Source organism: Papio anubis, chromosome 5 (genome assembly GCF_008728515.1).
Source record: "Papio anubis isolate 15944 chromosome 5, Panubis1.0, whole genome shotgun sequence".
Classification (NCBI taxonomy): Eukaryota; Metazoa; Chordata; class Mammalia; order Primates; family Cercopithecidae; genus Papio; species Papio anubis.
Window position 1 is genome coordinate 61,632,541 of NC_044980.1, and position 20,397 is coordinate 61,652,937.

Genomic DNA, 20,397 nt, shown 5'->3' on the forward strand with positions numbered 1-20,397 from the left:
ATGCTGGTATATTCCAGGGTTTTAGAATATGGATATTGAGAGGAGTCAAAGTCTTCTCTATTAAATCAAGACCATGCACATCAGTGGTATTCTGGTAAGTGTTTAACAACTAGTCCTGAAAACAAAGTAAATCCCTGATGGTAGCATCTGCTGGTTTCCCTGGTGTAGATACTCCCACCCTGGCCAATTTCCAGTACCAGTGTGACATCACTGAACTCAGAGCTGGAAAGAGAGGCCCAGTGGAACACTGTTGTGTAGTTGTATTATGTGGTTTTCCCACCGTATAAATACAATTGACGTAAACCGTCATAAAACATAGCAAACTACATAGGAAGTGTATCAGTTTTAAGTATCTATTACCCTTGTTTTCAATATAAGATATTTACTTTAAATTTAGACATTTTTAATTCACAATAATGGCAATTTTTAACAAGTGGCTTGGAAAGCTCCTGAAAATTTACCAGGCTGGGATGGGTTGTCTTCAGGGCAGCAGTTATATATTTTACGTACATGTTGAGAATAGTCTTAAGCCAATTATTAGTCATGCCCAATTCTTTTTAATAGTTAGCAGTAGCCAAAGAAAAGTGGCTGAAGTTTTGTGTGAGGATTTGCTCATCCCACGCAGCTCAACTAAGTCTCAGGCCAGTTCTGTGTAACAGACTTTTATTAAACAGTTATTACCAAATAGGTTTGAAGCATTCATGAAGCCTGTCCCATAAACTCAATGAAGTTCCAGCTTTCTGGCTTTTTTAAGTGCTCCAGTCAAATTTTTCTGGACAGTTCCACTCCAGGTCAACGTGTCAACTTTCCAGAGGCAGGATTCTCTCACCTTTTTAGTGGGCACCAGGGAGTGGGCATCCTGTGACCCAGCTGCTGGACATAAGGCCATTTAGCAACTGAACATCGGATGTCCTGAGGGTACAAACTGTAGACATCCCTAGATTCTCATGCTCTGTTCATACAAGGGTGGAAAATTTTGCCAATTCACTTATCTTAAACACCACTAGTTTCATTGATGGAAACCTGTTATTAAACATCTGCCACGTGAGCAGCAAGCCACTGATTTTGATTTCACCAATGAAAATCCATTTGAGTATGCCAATTAGCAAAATCTCTGGTGTTGACTAAGACACAGATGCCTCTGATACAATGCTAGTTTACCACCCTGGGGAAGTCAATTCTGATTAGGACCACTGACTGTGTATAGGATATAATTTTTTTTTTTTTTTTTTTTTTTTTTGAGTCAGAGTCTTACTCTGTCACCCAGGCTGGAGTGCAGTGGCATGATTTCGGCTCACTGCAACCTCCACTTCCTGGGTTCAAGTGAGTCTCCTGCCTCAGTCTCCCAAGTAGCTGGAACTACAGGCGCCTGCCACCATGCCCGGCTGATTTTTATATTTTTAGTAGAGATGGGGTTTCACCATATTGGCTAGGCTGGTCTAGAACTCCTGACTTCAGGTGATCCACCTGCCTCGGCCTCCCAAAGTACTGGGATTATAGGTGTGAGCCACCACACCTGGCCAGGATGTAATTTTAATCCATAAATATATTACATTGCCTATGCTGAAGTGTTTGAAACTAGACTGCAGATGTCATAGCTCTTTGTCACATTTATTAAGTGTCTAGGGCTTCCCTTCCCGCCGAGCCCCAGACAACTCGCTATAGCTCAGTAGCGTCGAGATGAAGTCATGGGAGTTCTGTTGATACATGAAGGAAAAAACAGACTAGCTTTGAATAAGTCATATGGTTTCATCATGTAACATGTGAATTTTGCTAACGTAGAGCACAACTCAGAGTACGGCGGGGCCTTCTTGGACCCTGCCTAAGATTTTTCACTAATGAGGCACTAAAATACTGGGTGCATTAAGTACATCTACTGTTACACACAGCGTGCACCTCTTGATTGGTGGTATTTTAAGGACTCAGCTCAGCATGTGCTTTTGTTCCCCCTCTTTCTTTTGTCCTGTATTCGTTTCATTCTGTTTTGGCATTTGCAGAAATACCGTGCCTCACCGTGCAGTGTGTTCTATAGTACACTGTAAATTAGCTAACTTTCTTCTACTGGTGGTGAGAGTCTTTTTGTTGTTCCATTTTGTTTTGAGCAAGAATCATGGCTTCTTTTTCTAGGCAGATTTTAAGAGGAACTCATTAAACTGCCATAGAGAAGATGTCTGTTGCCTTAATGTGCTTTGTGAATTGGTTCAGCCACATTACCAAATAGGTTTAAAAGGTCACATTCTTTCCTCCTCAAAACACTGCAGTGGTAGAAATTTGAGGAGGGCCTAAAAATGTTTTCTAACATTAGGAAGCCATAGGAGAAGCCACGGTTTGCTGTGTGGATACATTACTTGGACAGTAAATGGCAAATGGAAATGTGCATGTGTGTAGCCAGTGACCTTTCTTTATAAGCACACTTTGCTTAGATTCTGCACTATGTCATTTTCAACTCAATAACCTGAGCCGTAGTAAAGAATTCTTACAAATTACAGGTTCCTATGTTCTGGGGGGTCAGTAACAAATTACGGTAAACCAGCTGCCAAATCTTTTGAGAACATTGATTTTATCGTGAGTCTACGTCTAAGTGTGTTCAGATAGAAATGTTTAGCTTTACAATGGCAATATGATATGGTGCAAATAATATACTGGACTGGATTGTATGTTAGGCTTTGTCATTAACCAGCTCTGTGGACTTGGATGATCATTTAACACTGAGCCCCATTGCTCTAGATTTTCTCATCTGTGAGGAGAGTATAAGAAATCTTCCGTTAATCAAATACGGAATTGTTGAGTTTTTCCACTAAGGCTACTTATAACTAGATATATTACCATTTAGTCTGAGGTTTTCGCCTGGTATTTCTCAATCCTAAAATCTCTCAACAAATGTCGTTCCTTATTCCTTGCACAGTATTATTATTAGGCAGTCTTCTCTTAGTATGTTCAGAGGAAGTTAATTTTTAAAAGAGAAATTACTTTAAAGCTATAGGGAAAATATGGAGCAGAAATAAGGGACTCATTGTTTTACTCAAGGAGTTGGCTTTTTTTTAGCCTGATTTTTTTCTTTGTCTTAGAAAGCCTTTTGTGCTTTGAGTATAGAAAAACAAGCTTTTAAATCTGTTTTATTTGAATAAGAGTAAAGGGTTAGGGGAAAACAAAGATAAGTATTGTGCCTCTGATTGGCTAAGCTTGTCTGCTGGGAATTTCTAAAGTGCCTTTCACTTTGAGAATATGCTCACCTGTCTGTCCCTCAGTATGAGCGCCATAATACAGCAAATGAACAAAGAATGAAGCAAAACGGGCAATAGGAATAGTAGTTCAAAGACCATGGAGCAGTTATTTGTGGAGCTGGTAAAGGCCTCTGTTAAATAAAAATCTATTTGATATGGGAGCATCAGGGACATGATCTGGTGGACAGACGAGAACACGAGAGTGTACAGAGGATTAGTTTTCAAATCTCCTGGCATTTCAGCACAAAAGAATGATGAAGATTTATTCTACATGGGCTGTCATTTTACATTGGAAGCTTTGCTGATCCAGAATAAACAGGTTCATAAAGATGGTATGAGATTTTGAGTATGTGAGAGCAAATAGTGGTAGGCATAGCATCTGATCAATTTCAGAACCCGAAAGTGTTGTAAGTCTACCCTTCTTTAAAAAACAAACCAAACTACCCAAATTCACAGATAATCCAACTACCAAAAACCTTCATATAATTCTAAAATACATTATTTCTGTCTGCTGTAGGGCTTGAAAATCTTTTATCCTAATTCTCAGCAATTTCTTTACTTTTCTCTAATGATAACAAGGTTTCTAAAACCTGGGCTTTCCTGCTGGGAAAATCCGCCCAGAGCTATCTCAGAGCAGATGGTCTTCTTTTCTCACTACTGTAAACCTTTTAGGATTGATCCTTTTTTTCATTTTTACCTATCTGAAGAATAAGTGTCTTTGAGACCTTAGAAACCCACTGTTCACAGGGAACAAGAAGCTGTCTTGGCCGGAGTTCATAGTTGCATAGATGATATAATATAAAGGTAATGGAAAATCAAGGAATTGTGTTTCTGTCTGTAGCATCAAAAAAATAGGTTGATTTTTAAGCACTAAGGGGATAGGCTTTAAAATATCTACATTTTTGAGCCTTATTATGCATTGAGTTTCTGGATGGTAATTAACACCTTCCTAGTCTTAGGAATTTCAAGTGTTAAAGAATAATTTCTTTTTCAGAGGGTGCAATACTTGTTACTATATTTAAGGACATAGAAAGATGAGGAAGGGATTGGAAGACTGGTTGCCATAATTATTCTGGGAATATTTTAGTCACATAAAATGTACTTTGTAAACTTTTTATAAAGGCCTTTAGGGATGATAAATTTCTAATAGAAAATTCTGAGGCAGCTTATAGTTTTTTTGTGTTTTTACATCAGTCATTTATAAATTATCTTTGGTCCCAACTAAAATGAGCATGAATCTCATTTCTGAAACTTATTAACCATGACTTTGAGTCAATTACTTAATCACCCTGAGAAAATCACAGCTTCCTCATCTGAAAAATAGGGAACAAAATAATCTCAATCTCATCAGGTTATTTTGAGGATTAAATGAGATAATGCATAAACAGTTTTTACCACATGGTCAGGCACTTAATGAGTACCAAACTATAACAATCTTTTAAGTTATGATTACTGTTACCATAGTTATTTGGTAATCATTTTTTCCCCTCATTTGTAAATAAGTGGTTAGGACCACATGATTGTTGAGGTAAAATGTCTGCATTATTAAAAGTCTATATAGTTCTATGTATTTTTATTTTTTTAATAAAAATAATTGTAGAGACAGGGTCTCACTTTGTCACTCAGGCTGGAGTGCGGTAGCACAGTCATAGCTCAGTGTGATCTCTAAGTCTTGGGTTCAGGTGATCCTCATGCCTCAGACTCCCAAGTAGCTAGGACTACAGGTACACACCATCACACCCAGCTCACATTTTTATTTTTATTTCGGTAAAAACAGGGTCTTGCTATGTTGCCCAGGCTGGTCTCAAACTCTGGGGCTCAAGCGATCCTCCTGCCTTGGCCACCCAAAGTTCTGGGATCAAAGGTGAGAGCCACTGGGCCTAGCCCCAGTTCTACTATATGTTTCTAAAAATTGCTTATTGTACACTCAGCAATGTGTTAGCCACGGAGGAATATAAATTGCAGTATTTAATTCTTACCCCCTCAAGTGTCATTTAACTGGCAAAAATAAATAAATGAAGCAGAGACAGTAATGAATTACCTGGTAAACAGTCTCAGTGCAATGTTGATTTTGAGTGGAAGGAGATCTGAGTGGCAGCCAGAGAAGGTGTCCTTGAGGTGGTGGTTTTCCATGTGGGCCTGGAAGGTGGGATGGGACTTTTTAAACAGCATGAGCTTAGGCATGTCCATTATGGGAATGCATGCAGTAGTCATTGGTCGGGCCAGGAGATAGGGGATGTGACACAGGCCGAGATGAGATGGAAGGTATGCTCCTGTCGTGGCCCTCTGTGGTGAGAGACACTGCAGCTCTGAGGTCATGTGCCCTATTTTCAAATTCTGTATAGCAGCTATGAAGCAAAGGGAAAATCTTTTATCTTATCAGTACAACGGGGGAAGTCACACCATGTACCTCATTAGGAATGTTATAATTAGATGATCTGGTGAAGCCATTCCATAGAGTGATCAGGCTGTTTTGGCCTAAGTACAGCCAGTACTGAGTTAAATGAGAAATAGTCTGCCCTATGGCCCAGCAGCCTCAATCCTAAAGAGGACGTGTTTGTATGAGAACATGTACCCAGGTGTCTTTTGGAGCATTGTTGTGACAGAAAGTCAGAGGTTTTGTGGGCATTGACAGTTGAGGGTGGTTGGGTAAATGGGGGAATATCATAGAGTACCATTTAGCCATTGGAAGCAACAGCCCAAAGGAACACGCAGCAATGCGGATAGAGCCTAAAACATATTGCTGTGTGGAACCAAGCTTAAAACATCAATTCTTCAGAATCATACTTCTAATGTCAGTCAATTAAAAGTACACACCACACAATGTACATTTTATAGGAGCATGTGCAAATAGCTGAATGTCCATCAGATATAGAGAAAGATTGCTTGGAGGCAGGAGGGAAGGGCTTAGGACTGGAAAGTAGCCTTGCAGATAAGTAAACGGATGAGTGATTGAGGAGTAGGAGTCAGCCTACTCTCTCCTCTACACTTGGACCTCCACAAGGAGAAATTGGTAGGCAAAGAAATATGACATAAGGGAGGCTTAAATGCTTGAGAAGTGGATGCAGCCACCTGTAAGGTAAGTACTGCTATAGGGAGCAATGGGGTAGCTAATACCGACATAGTACTCACATGGGCCCAGCATACTCCCAGCTGCTTTACACACGTGTGAACCGCTTTCATCTGCACAGCAACCTGAGGATTTTGGGTACTGTTAACACCATGTTGCAGATGAGGAAACTGCAGCATGGTGAAGTTCAGTAACTTGCACAGGGTCACACAGCTGGTCAAAGTGAAGCCAGGATTCAAGCCTGATTAGTCTGGCTTTAAGCCCCTGTTCTTAACCACTAAGCCTTGCTGACTCCTGATGGATGTAACTGAAGTGGAGATGAGAGGTAAAAATGCCTTCCACAGGTGGTACCACTGGCACGGGCCTGGCATTCGCAACTGCTTCCTCTCTGTGGAGGCTGACCATTTTCTTTCAGTGTGTGCACATGTATATAAAACTTCTTATTGAAATATAATACAGACTCATTAGTGTACAGTTTGATGAATTTCCACAAACTGAACAAGATCAAGCAACGCAGAACAAGATGGACAGCCCTGAAAAACTAAGGAAAACAAAAACTTCTGTCATTTGTACTAGGCACTAAATTATGATGCTGGAAAACAACGTCATGAAAAACATAAGCCTTTAAAAGTAAAAACAATAGAAATGTAAAACTTTCTGAAATTGCTAGAGATATCAGGCGTTCCTAAGGCATAGAAAAAGCCCCTCTACCTTTTCATTGATTTTTTTTTTTACTACAGTTAGTTGCTTCTGTTATGACTGGCCGGGAGGCATGGATGACTCATGAAGGAAAGCAGAAAAATCTCTCAATGAATTTAAAGGCAGCTTCCTGTTATCAAAAGATAAAGCAGTTTGAGCTGCAAGCGTTAGTGAGACATAAATAAATAGATAAATACCTATCATGATTGGATCATAAGGAAGACCTTGCAGTGGCCAGATAACTGAATTTTCTTCTCTCCTGGTCATTGTTTAACTCTGTAGGACAACTGTCTTAGATGTTCAATGTCGATTCCTGTGGGCCACATTTGCCAGTTTGCAGGACAAAGCTATGACAACGTGTATCACACTAAAAGGATAATGTTTTCCCATATTTCAAATGGTCAATTCTATGTCCAGAAAAAGTGTCATGTTGTGTTTTGGGGCTACTCTTAACACATCTTCTACCTACCTGGCAAATTTGTACACAACAATTCAGAACCTTTGGGCAGTGAGGTTAAATAACTCACACAAAATCCCAGAGCTAGTAAAAGATGAAGCTAGGATTCAGACCAGTTAATCTCTGTACTTTGCCGTCATAGCCTAGTCGTTGCCACCAACACGTAGGAAGGCCTGGGCCTCTTTCCTGGGGCACAGACTGTGCTAGGCAATGCAAGATTTCTCAGGGTTCAAGAGGAAAGCAACCACTATACCATCTTTTTTTCTCTTTTAGCCTGAAGTAATCGTGATGTTCTTTCTACCTAAATGCCAGAGAAATCTTTTGTCCTAGATACTGCTCTTCTGGCCCCTGGCTCCTATGGACCTAGGTAAAGCTGCAAAGCTGATGGAAGAGTGTGCATTCTCCTTATGGTTCCTAGCCCAGTTTACAAGGATTTTTTTTGTCTCCGTTGGCTTTAACAAGAACTGCAGACCCCTAACAATTCTATTGAAAAATGGGTAAAGCAAACAAATGAACAGTTCACAGAAAATCAAATACGAATATATGCATAGGAAATGATTCTCAACTGCCCTTATAAGAAAAGTACAAATTAAAAATTGTACTGATATATATATAATGTTTAAAATAAATATAAGTTTAAAATAAATATATATACACATGCACACATATATATACACACACACATATATATACACACACACACATATATACACACACACATATATATTAATTACCTGTTGGTTTGGCAAAAATCTAAAACTGGGAGTATTTCTGGTTTCTAAAACTGGAAATCTAAAACTAAAAGTATTTTGCAGCTATACTTTCTGGGAAAATAGCTTGCTTTCTTTGTTTTGTTTTGTTTTTTGAGACAGTCTTACTCTGTCACCAAGGCTAGAGTGCAATGGTGCCATCACTCACGACTCACTGTAGCCTCGACCTCCCTAGGCTCAGGTGATCCTCCCACCTCAGCCTCCTGAGTAGCTAGGAAAACAGGCGCACATCACCACACCCAGATAATTTTTGTATTTTTTGTAGAGATGGGATTTCGCCATGATGCCCAGGCTAGTCTCAAACTCCTGGGCTGAATTGATCCACCAGCCTTGGCCTCCCAAAGTTCTGGGATTACAGGCATGAGCCACTGGTCTGGGAAATAACTTTCTTATAATTCTGGTAGGAATTTAGGTTAGAGCAACTTCTGCAGATGGCACATTGTCAGTGTTAATCAAAATACATGTACCCTTTGACCCACCAGTTCCTCTTTGGGGAGTAAAGCCATCCGATAGACCAGTGTACATGCTGAATGAGTCCTGGAAAAGATTTTTTATTATAGCATCCTTTTTAATACCAAAAGATTGGAAACAACCCAAATATCTTTTAGTAGTTAAGTAGATAAACAAATTATGTTTCCTTTGTGCTATGGAATACCATACAGCTATATAAAAGACTGAGGGCTTTGCATTGATATAAAAGGATCTCCTGATCAGAGGAAGAAGTCAAAGGGCCGAATAGTAGGCTTAATATGTTTCATTTGCTGTAAAAGTAGGAGGAGAATAAGACTATGTACTCATTGGCTCATGTAGTCAGATGTTACATATTTGCACATAAATTCTGGACAAGTTCATACAAAACTTAGAACAGTGGTTCTCTCTGGGAGAGTAATATGGGAATTGGGTGAATGGGGGACTAGGATGGAAAGGAGTTTTTTAAAAACTAAATGCTTCTCTATACTTTATAGACTGTGGTAATCTATTAACCTTTCCAAAAAAAGTGGGTTTTTTTAAACATAAAGAAATCCACAGCTCTTGACCCAGAGTTTCTTCCTTTCATTCTGTGCCAGCTGCTAAACCTCCCTGGTCCCTTTTAACTTCTACTGGATTCCTCCTGAATTGCCTAGCTTCCCCTTAACAATGGACCATTTGAGGAAATTCACAATCCTCTAAAGTTTATTGCAACAAAAGGTAGAGAAGGAGAAGTAGAAGACGAGAAGTAGAAGATGAGAAGGAGAAGTAGAAGAGGATAGAGCTTATCTCATTTGTTTTCAGCCTAACATCTCTCTACTCAGACCCATACAAGTAATTCTAAGGAGAGTGGATTCCACTTATTTTCCATGATGCTATATATAAGGTATGATAGAAACACAGTATTAAAGCACCCAAAAATACCAAAGATAAAAAATATCTTTGAAACTCAGTTCCACTAATGCAGTATATACTGACATTCACTTTGTGGCCAAGCACTGTGCTAAGTGCTGGAGATTTAGTACTTAGACTGGAAGGTGAGTGTAGCCAGCTGCCTTTTGAAGAATCACTCCTTCCCATAGATCTTGAACACCGTTTTATTTCTGTTGTAAGAGTAACACATATCCAGAAAAATGCAAGTATTAATGAACTTTCACAAATTGACTCTACTCATGAAATCAGCACCAAGATTGAAAACAAAACAGCATCACCAGCCCCCAGAAGATCCTCTTGTACTATCTTTGTAGCAAATTTTATATTCTATTTTGAATTTTCTATTGTTTTGAAGTTTTTTTTTTGTTTTCAAAATATTGTATTTTTCATGATACTGCTTCCCAACATTATAATTTATTATCCAGCAAAATGACAGCTGTTTTGGTTTTTCTATGTTTTTACGGAAAGGATGGGATTGAATTTCAGAACATGGGTAAAATAATATGTGTAAAGATCATACTCACTATGGCTATTAAGATTTCAATTGCTGGAATTTCTATGTTAAGTCCACTTGAATATTGTGACCAAAAACATCTGGGAGGAAAATTATATTTAGTCCATTTCTCTTTCCTAACACAGGAATGCAGTTATTTTTCTCCTGTTTTGCAGCTGGCAAAAGTTGAGTAGGCATAGGCGAATTGTTACAGTCCCACCTCTCCTATCCTTATGGGGACTTTTATTTTTAAAGACTTTAAAAAATTGGTGAATTATAATTTGTTGACTTTTCCCAGTCATCAGAGTTGTGCTTGCCAAAGACTGTGTAACAGGAAATTTGCCAAGATAGGATTAGCGATTTGTTTGGAGAAAGGGTGTAGGAAATATTTTAAATTTAAAGGTGAAAAGATCACAGATGAGGTTAAGTACAAGTTACTCAATTTGGCTTCTATTTACGAAGAACTACTGAAATTATCCCTTTACCTTTAGGGACTTCTATGTTTCATTTGCCCCCAAGTCCCCTTACCCGTCAGGCAACAAAAACAAGTCAAAACATAACCAGCAACTCTTTAAAAAAAATTAAGCATTTAACCGGGCAAGTTTTATCAAGTTTTGTCCTGCTTCTGTGGACAGAAGGAGGAGTCTGTTTCCTGGTAGTGCTTGAGAAGAGAAACCTGGCATAGGTTTTGCTGGCCAGTGCTCAGAGGCCAGTGATAACTTTTTGTAACTGGTTTCAGTGTCTTGATAACTCTGTTGCCTGTTTTAACATTTTTCAGGTTAATGTGTTTTGAGTTTTTTAAATTTTATTTTATAGATACTCCCTTTCCATTACCTCACACACCTTTATCTATTTCCTGCCTGAAAAAAGAGATTTGACTCCGATGTGCCCAAGTATGGTTTTCCTTGAATTTATTCTGCCTAGGATTTGCTGAGCCTCTAGGGTATGTGGATTAATGATATTCATCAAATTTGGGGACATCCTTGGACATTATCTACTTAAATATATCTTTTAAAGCACTTTCTCTTCTCTCCTGGGACTCCATTTATATCTATACTAGGAAGTTTAATATTGTCCCACAGATCTTAGGCATTCTTTTTATTTTTATTTTGTTTGTGCTTTTTTTTTTTCCCTTGGCAATTCATTTGGGATAATTTCTATTATTTTGACTTAACTTTGCTGATCATTTATTGTGCTTTACTCTGCCAGTTAGTAAGCCCATTTCATTGTGAGTAAGCCCATTTCATTCTAATATATTCTTCAGGCTAGATTTTTCTTTTTTGTTTTTATAATTCAATCTCTCTGCTAAAAATTCCCACATCTTCTTTATGTTGCCATACATTTGCCACTGTATCCTTTAGCATACTTTTTAGTCTGTCTGACAGCACCAGCATCTTGACTATCTCTGTATCTGTGTGTCTTCTCTTGACCATGGGTCATAACAATATCCAAACCTAGCTCAAGCAGGGAGCAGAATGACTCAGCACCCTACTACAGTGTATGACGCAGAAGAGGCATACCTTTTTCTGAAACTAAGTAGTATTTACCTCAGCGTCGGTTTCTACCGAGATTTAAAATGTTTAGCACCTACTTGAAAAATTACCGATACGAGAAGAAGCAAAAACTCCTATTTCTGAGCTTTCCTTTACCACTTAGGAGGTAGACTATAACCAGGGACCATTGCTCTCACTCCTACAGTCAAAATAAGCTGAGTAAGCAATAAAAATCATAGTTTAAAAAAATTGTAAAAAATGCTAAGAACATACATCTTGAAAAAGTAAATTCCAGAAATGGGCAAACTCTTCAAAGGAAAGAAGAGGCCCATGGTTTCTCTCACCCCGGTGGATTGGCAGGAAGAGGAGGAATCTGCCATGACTGGGGTAAGAAGGAATCAGCCAAATTGAAAACCTACTTCTCACTTCTAGCTTTTCTTTCTGTCTTCACTCATGTTGTGAGCAGTGGTCTCTTGTGATTATTTACGTCCTATGTGGAAGTCTCAGAAATAGGAAATTTGTTCAAGAAGACTAGGAAATTTGCCAGTAGGGAAAAGAGAACAGAGATAAGCCTTGGCCATTCATAAATAGGGCACAGTTATGTTGTCCTGTCACTGTTATAAACGCATGGACATGGTAACACTCCTTATTTTCTGGATTTATCTTTCATGTGAGCTGCAGGCCTACCTATGGTATGGTACTCATGTATTTTTATGCCTTGTGTTTATTTCTTTAGAGATTTGATCACTGTAGTACACAAGGGACTTGTTTCTGTAGCTCTTGCTTTTAGTCTTTTTTTGGGGGGGATTTGTTGCTGCAATCTTGCAATTGTCCAAAGGGACACTTTATTGAATTACAGCGTAGGCCACCGCCTCTTTCATCATAGCACAATTCAAGACTGAAATTCTAAGTTACTAAGTACAATAACTGGTACATCGTGTGGCAATAACAGTCTCCATTTTCCTTGTGGTCATTCTATGATTGCACTAAAATTAGGGCTCATTTAAACACCCATTTTTCAAAGTGTATTCTTTCAGAAGCACATCCTATGTTTTCCCAAAAAGTGTTTCATATTAAATTTGGGTAGCACCAGAGATTATGTTCCTTGCTCTTAGAAAATAAAATGCTAATGATTGTAAAAAGTCTTGGGGAAATCTTAAAATAAGCAAATCCTTTAAGCTATGTTTAATTAGGTGTTTCTCAAACTTACTTGAACACAGAACCTTTTAGCAAAGGAACCTTAAGTTTTTCTTGTCAAATAAAGCCATTCACAAAGTGCAGAACATTCTTTGGAAAATATTGAGTTAAATGGACTCTGTTGCTCTGTATTTTGGGGAGTATGAATAATTCATATTGGACTGTCATTCTGTATACCTGGAAACATCTTCTCCACTGTCTCCTGAGAAGAACCCAGGAAGCTTGCATTTGGAGGAAGGAAGAGCTCTACCCCAGAAGCCTGTTTGGTTGCAGCATTGTGGCTTAGGTCTCCTCATTATAAGTGTTAATGTAGTAATGCTCTGCTACTGTAGGAGTATCCTGGTCTCGGCTGCCTGACTTCTCCAAGGACTGTCCTAGTTTGCTAGTCCAGGAAAATAAGCTAGGTCAGCTGTCTTATCCCCCCCAAATGAAAAAAGACAGTTAGCTGCCTAGACTGCAATTGGAAGGAAAGGTCAATCAATATATTACCTTTCTTTCCATGTGTTCCTTGGCCGCCGGCAGAGTTGTGCCTTCTCACTAGTGGTGGTAATCTCTTCTGCTAAATTTTATTTTAACCTTGCAAATAGGTGAAAGGAAGGGCACAGTTAATAACGTCTTCCGCCATATACCTCTGAGCATATTATTTGGGCTGAATCTTGCCCCTCCTTCCCCTAGCAGTAAGGCCTGCACAGTCCTGCTTCGACAGAGTGTTATGCAAGTAGCTGGTTTTATTTATTGTGGGAATTTCTCCTAGAGCTCTGTCATGCTCTTGCATAGACAGAATGCAAACATTTTTGTGATTCTTGACAGTAGCTGGGATCTATGTGGAATGGGGGTTTTCAAAACATTTCTCAGTCAATATGTTTACTCTACTTCACCAGCCATGCAGTGTGATACGGTGCATCACCAATACTTGAAATAGACTGCAACAGGAGGTCAGAATGGAGCATAGATTTTCTAACACAGCATGTTAGATGAAATGATTTTGTGTACTTTGAAGTGGAAAATTCAATCAGAATTTTCCACACTTTTTAGTTAAAGCAACACTGTTATTTATTGATGAAAGGTAGACTGAGAAAAATACAAAATGCAGAGTCTAGCATATTATTTCTGGTCATAGCAAGAAATACTTTTGCAATTTAATGAAAGCTATGCAAGATAAAAAGGATCTGCTTAAAATATACAGCTATGGAATGCTTGGAACATATGCCAATATGTTTAGCATGTGGGTGGATAAAAATGGAATCCAGCTTTGTAAGAAGTTTGTTTTTCATTAAAAAATGGACTTCATGCTTGATAAATGACAATTACAATTGCCCAGGTAATCCATTTTGGCTTAGTTTTAAAGTAACCAAGTTCATTTAAAAGCACCTGGGAGTATCAATAATAAATTCAAGGATAGATTCTCTAAGTTTTCATCGAAGTAGGCTTAGATAATATTTAAATTTATTACTAGTTTTCGTCTGTCCTTTGGTGCACTGAAGATACATCAGCATAACTACCTATTATGTAGATGAATAATTTATACTTCCAAATTGCAAAACCTTAGGGTTGCAAGGTCAGATTTGTGCATGAATATTTAAGATAGAATAATAATCTAATATTAGAGTGCTCAGTGTGTGCCGGTTACTCTAGGTGCTTTACATATATTATTTCATTTAGTCCTCACAACAACTCTGACTTCTCAAATCTACAATATCCAGCGACGCAAGAAAGCCACAGAAAGGGTAGGTAGTTTACCCAAGGCCATATGGAAAGATGGGGCTGGCACTCACTTTGGCATGCAGACTCCCAAGCCAGACTTCTGAGACACTCTACCAGGCCATGTACCTGAAGCTCTGCCACCTCAAGATTTTCATCCTGGTGGTCCTAAGTAGGGGTGAGTAAGCCACTTAATTCAATTAGCATATAAGACTTGTTTTTAGATTCTTTCTTTAAAAGAGGCATAATTCTTCAAGAGTTTCTTTTACTCTAGATACTGTTATTTTTTTTCTGGTTGATATACAGTTCAACTCAGTGTAATTCAGTTTTCTTTTTTAAACTAGCATTTAAAGTGACAGAACCGTTTAAAAGTATTAGTGCAAATTCATCAACTTGTCCAAATAGTGTAGCTTCAAATGATAGTTTAGGCTGCCTAAAACTTTGTGTTGTTCAAAGTTCCTTTGTTCTAACGTGGATTCTCCCCACCTCCTTTGTTCGAACTATTTTATATCATCAGTTTTTGTTGCTGCTGTGTGTGTGTGTGTGTGTGTGTTTAAACTTTTATTCTGAAGAAAGTTAGTCCAGAATCAACTATCAGTTTCATGTTTCCAAGGCAATCCAGTGTAATTCTGTGTAAAAACACATACCTTCTGTGTAATTCAGTAGGCATGCCAATCCAATACGATCTAGTATGCTTTTTATTTTTCAAAAGAAGAACCTAGTTAGTATAATAGAAACTAAAGTGAAAACCCCCTAAACTCATTCATACATTGCAGAGGGCTGCATTCACGTGTAATTAGGGTAGGGTCTTCTTGCTTGGAAATGACTTGATATTTTGGTTAACAAAAATAAGAGGCCACTTTATGAACATTTTCTTAAGTCTCAAAAATAAGTGTCCACTCAGTTGTATAGTCTTTGTGATCCCAAAAAACCACAGGGGATCATTTTGACTTTGAGGGAAGGATTCTGTCTTTGTAGCGAGAACAAAATTCAGTCTTTAGGAAGAAGCAATTAAAACCCCAGAGCCTTTTATTGCTTTAAAAAAAAAAAACTCACTGCACTGAAATATTTTCTGCTAATTAGCTGTCACAAATATGATGCCATTAAACTTGGACTCTCTTTGGTTAACTTCAAAGTCACTAACACGCACTGTACAGCCCTCCCAAATATATTTTGGAAAAGGGAAACAACTTGACAGATCTGTAATCAATGTTTTCAAGGCTTTTGTTTCTCATAGAACCTAATCCTGATTTAAGAACATTTGTTCATTTTCTTTGGGTAACATACACCAGCCTTTATGATGCCAGGGCTGTGTTGATGTCTGGTGTGTATTTGGAAACACTATGCCAGAGCTAATTTGCAAAGTTTATTTAGTACTAGTATTAGCCAGGAATGTACTTAGCTACAGGTAACAGAAAACCCAACTAATAGTAGCTTCAATAAATAGGGATTTATTTTTCTCATATAAGAATATTTGTTGGTAGAATGTCCAGGGCTGGTGCCATATGGAAACAGTATCATCGAGGACCCTGGCTACTTTTGTCTTTGCTCTTCTTTTTTTAATGTGAGGACCCTGACCTTGGGCAGATCATGACATAACTTTCCTAATACTCAATTTCCGCATCTGAAAAAATACTGAACATTCTTCCTATAGTTGCAGGATAGGGTAAGGCTTGCATGAAATCCTATATGAGAATATGTCCCTTTCAGGAATAAAGTTGATGTTTAACGCTGCAATGGCAACCACAGCTGTACTAGTTTTCATAGTGGTGATGGGGAGGGAGGATATGAAGTGGGGAATAGGGGATCTTACCTTAACCCATGGTCTTCATTCTCAAAGTTCTCGATTCCTGCATACTTTCAGATGATGTTATTTAAAATAGTACGTTGGAGAAAATACTTTAAAAAATGGCAGGTACTGTACCCTGTAACAAATAGAATCTATTACTGATTAAGTGATATATATCTTCTATAAACTAATTGTTTATTCTGTGACCTCTTTACAATAAATTTCAGTACCATTAAAGGCTTAAGTTTACATTATTGATTATTTGAATATGTGTGTCATTAATCTTCCATTGTGCTCATACATTTTATATGTACATTTTAAGTGTCGTTTTTGCATTTAGATGGAGAGGAATGGCCAGAAGAAAGTAGACTTGTGGATATTAGCTTCATATAGCACTTCAAGAGGTCCCTTGAGCTGATTTGCCAGTAAATTTCTACACTGAAATAGGCTTTCAGAATAGGGACCGCTAGATAAACCACAAGGTGTCCGTAGTAAATAAAAATGATTAATCTCAGCAGAGTAAATTCACTATCACTGGTCAAATAGTCTCATCCAATTCTGTTTCCTGGTTCTATAAAAAGCCTTTTTCTTTTTGTATTAAGGTTGTCTATAATTGTAATAGAACACTTGAATTATTACCTGATTTAAAAAAATTGGTTCATAAAAGGATATTGATTCTTCAAATTAGGGGCAGTTGAAATGTACGTTTATTAGCAAACTGGTCCCTTGATGGGTCCTGGAAAGTCCTGTCAAGAAAACTCATCTTAAATCTATGTGAGAGACACCTTCTTAGAAATGATCACAATTCTTAATGATTGGCTGTGGATTGGACAGTGAGGTTGGTGTGGAAATGCAAGTGAACTGAAAAGCGAAAGTGGAAATCTGTTAAGCAGGGTTCTTTCTAGTTGCTGAGTTTTTATTCCACATCATTGATATTCACTTCTTTCCCGGGGCATTTTCCTGGGTAATGAGAAGACTCTAAAATCAAATAAAGCTTTTGAACATTGAAGATGTGTTCCACTGTTCTGTTGAAGAATCCCATAGATTTATAGTGATTCTAAAAGATGTCTCATATCCACTATATTAACTAGCTTTTTAGAAGCTTATGAACATTGTAGCTTTTATTGATTCTAGGGAATTGGACCCAACAATAAGCAATAAAAGTCGATGGTAACTTTCTTCCCATATAGGGCTGTGCAGATCAATACCCTGAATTTACTGTAATTTGCTGGTAATGGGTAGAAGAACGGAAAACATTGCGGAGCCTTGTGGGGCACAGCTGTGCAGTGTTGCCTTTTTATCTAAGCTCACTGGAGGTCACAGGCTTTCCCAAGTAACAAGAAACATAGTTAAGTGGCAGGGCTGATACGCATATTTATCAGGAGCCTTCATAAGTCATTCTAAGGAAAAAAAGGAAATCACAAAAGTTGTCCACAGTGACTTTAATTTTATAGAGATCCTGAAGGACCTTGAAATCTGCACTATCTTAAAGACAATTAAAATTCTAAATATGTAACTAGCATTGGTGTTTGATCTCCTGCTAAAGTAATTTTCCTACTGATTAATAGCAGGGTGTGTGATTTCACTGAAGTCTAATTTGCTTCGAATCTTCAAATGTATTCACAGCCCTGTGCCCAGGTGATTTAGAAGTGGAGATGATGTGCGGGTCACACACCCTTGCTCTTTTATTGAGTCCTTGCTGTCTCTTTACCATAGCTCTGTAGTTGTGCCCTAGGTTCCTTCTTCTAATTCAAGTAGTGCACTTAAATAGTCATAGCTGACACTAAGGGTGCTCTTAGGTTTAGGAGCTGTGCCACGTGCAGGACATGTGTCAGCATTAATCTTCTCAACACCCTATAAGATAAGCTGTATTATCTTCATTTTGTAATTTTGGAAATTGAATCTTAGAGAAGTTAAAGTTTCTGAAGGATGCTTCCTGGCATTGACTTGGATTATAGAATATGGGTATGTCTGAATCCTGATCCTATTTGTTTAATTACTAGGAAACATACAATTGACTTAAGTAAGGATTGTTTTAAGCTTTGAGTTCAATTGATATAATATGTGTTTTATATTTTAGCTTTTGTTAAGAAGGACTGTGCCTTCTCTAATTTGATCAAAACTAGTTTCTTTAATTTTAAAAACGATGCAGAAACTTTTGCTTGAAAGAGACAGTTCTTTTGTTCTTTGAAAACAAAGTGAGCACACAAAGTACAATATGACTGTGGAAGCTATTAACCTTGATATAATAATGCACTTCACTTAGTATATAATAAACAATAATCTAGAGCTGTTATTCATGTAAGTGTTGGCTACTACTCAGCAAAACCCTGCAGAGAAGCATGTAAACTTTGACTTAGGAGACAGATTCCCCCTAGGTCATACTGACTTGGAAGACCGTATGTGTACAGATGTCTGATTCTCAAGCTTGATTTTGACATCAAGGGTATAACGTGTTAGGAAGCATCAAAACCCATAGTAATTGGCTAGAAAGGAAGCTTGTTTCATTTGTCCATTTACTTGAGGTTAGCTGATTATTTGACTTGTTACGCTTCTTCTGCTTTAAAAGGTCTGTGTTAAAAGTAACATATTCACAGGGCTTTGCTTCAAATAAAATCAGAGTCTATAAAAGTAAGTGTGAAATTTGCTTAGAAAGAGTTGCCAAGATCTGTGTTTTTTCTCTCCTAAGAGTAATTGACAGTGTGTTACCAACTATGAATGCAGCTTGATAGCCTATATGAGGAGTCTGTGGTGCAAATGTATCAAGTCATTACTTGGTGATGAAAAATAATTAACGAACTCTGGACTTGGGCAGATGTGGATTCAAAGACAAGCTAAGCCTTTTACTAGCTCTATGACCTTGTGTGAGTTACTTAGCCTGTCTGTACCTCAGTTCTCTCATCTGTAAAAGGAGAATAATAGTGAAGTTTAAGATAATGTATGTCACTGTGCAGTAAATGTGAGATGCCATTATTAAGGTAGTGAAGGTAGATGAGTTTAGTAAAGAAAGACAGTTCCCACTATTTGTGTAAAAAATTTAAAGGTGGAAAAGGTGGTTGTCATGAATGATGTTTAACTTTTCATCTAAGCAAAATCTGGGATTTTATCTTACAATTTGTCTCATATTCCTACTCATCAGGGACACGCTGGTATAACTTAAATGGTTTTACCATCTTTTCATCCACTTTCAGATTTTCATTACGTTTAACTTCTGAAGGGCCCTCAGTGCTTTTAGACAGTCTTTTTTCCTCATCTCTGGATGGTACCCTGTCCTGAGCTCCCACAACTGTTCTAAACCGGCCCAGGAGTTGAGCATTTCCTCTCAACTCCTGTGGATCCTGTACACACAATTTTCTCTTGACTCTGCCCCCCCCCCCCCTCCTCCTCCTCCACCTCCTCCTCCTCCTCCTCCTCACTGCCTCTTCCTTGTTCCTGGCCCTCAGCCATGCTTCCTAACTTCTTTCCCATGTTGCCCTCCCAGAGCAATGTGACACCCTGATGCCAGAGTTATCTTTTTTAACATGTTGATTAGGTCAGCTTATTTTCTTCTTCAAAATGTTCCATGAGCTCCCCATTGCCTATAAGATAAAGGCAGCCACTTCCAAAACCCTTCCCTGCCTCTATACTCCTGTCCTGCTGATTTTTCCTTCCTGCTGTCTGTTCCAGCCATGTTGTTTCATGAGTGCGTTCTGTTTCACTCCACCCTACCAGGTGCGTCTGTTCTCTTTTCTAGAATTCCCCTTCCTCACCTACTCCCAAGGCTGCCTGGCTAATTCCCAGACATTGCAAAAGAAAGACCAGGCTCAAGTATTGTGTCACTTAAGAATTTTTGAATTACAAAGACTAGAAAATGCAAGTTAAACTGGTTTAAACAATAAAGAGACTCGATTGGCTCATATACCAGAGAAGTCCAAACACACGCAAGGGTAGATGTGTTTCAGAGATTTCACCCAAGTCCCAGTTTCTACCACGCTTTCTTGTCTGCCACCTGTGATGCCTATTCTTGTGGCTGTCATTAGCTTCATGGGTTTAATGCTACTTCTTTCCCATTAGATCTCTCGGACAAGGGAGGAAGTTCTTTCCCAGAAACCCTGAGCAAACAT

At 38.3% G+C, this 20,397-nt stretch overlaps 1 protein-coding gene across 9 annotated transcripts in view; it reads left to right on the forward strand.

The window, feature by feature from the left end:
- Nucleotides 1-20,397, forward strand: part of MAST4 (microtubule associated serine/threonine kinase family member 4) — a 576,418-nt gene that overhangs the window by 271,675 nt on the left and 284,346 nt on the right. The gene's annotated exons all lie outside the window — the stretch shown is intronic.